Here is a 386-nt window from a genome sequence, read left to right on the forward strand (position 1 = left end):
TTGTATAATCTTCCTTCTTTTTGTGTTGAGACAGATTGATAATTTGCCAAACAAAATGGTTTCACCTTCATACAAATAGTATTGGTAACTTCAAAGAAGCCCAAACTCTGGTTTTCAAATAGGAGAGTGATAGTTTTACTTTTGGCTTTGGCTTTTTAGCAGCAAGAAAAACAATTAAAAATGGTAATTTGAGAAGTATTTGTAATATTCTTTAAAATTAGAAGTAAAAATATATCCCACCACTTAGCCCTCTTCTTCACATCTCTGACTGATAATGAAAAGATACTGGATCAATGGCATCAATAAATAAATAAATGGGAAACAAAATGTCAGTTTCAGGAATAGATTTTTTTTTTTTTTTTTTTTTTTTTTTTTTTTTTTTTTTT

Source organism: Sapajus apella, unplaced genomic scaffold, assembly GCF_009761245.1.
Source record: "Sapajus apella isolate SASKATOON/1434 unplaced genomic scaffold, GSC_monkey_1.0 scaffold9, whole genome shotgun sequence".
Lineage (NCBI taxonomy): Eukaryota > Metazoa > Chordata > Mammalia > Primates > Cebidae > Sapajus > Sapajus apella.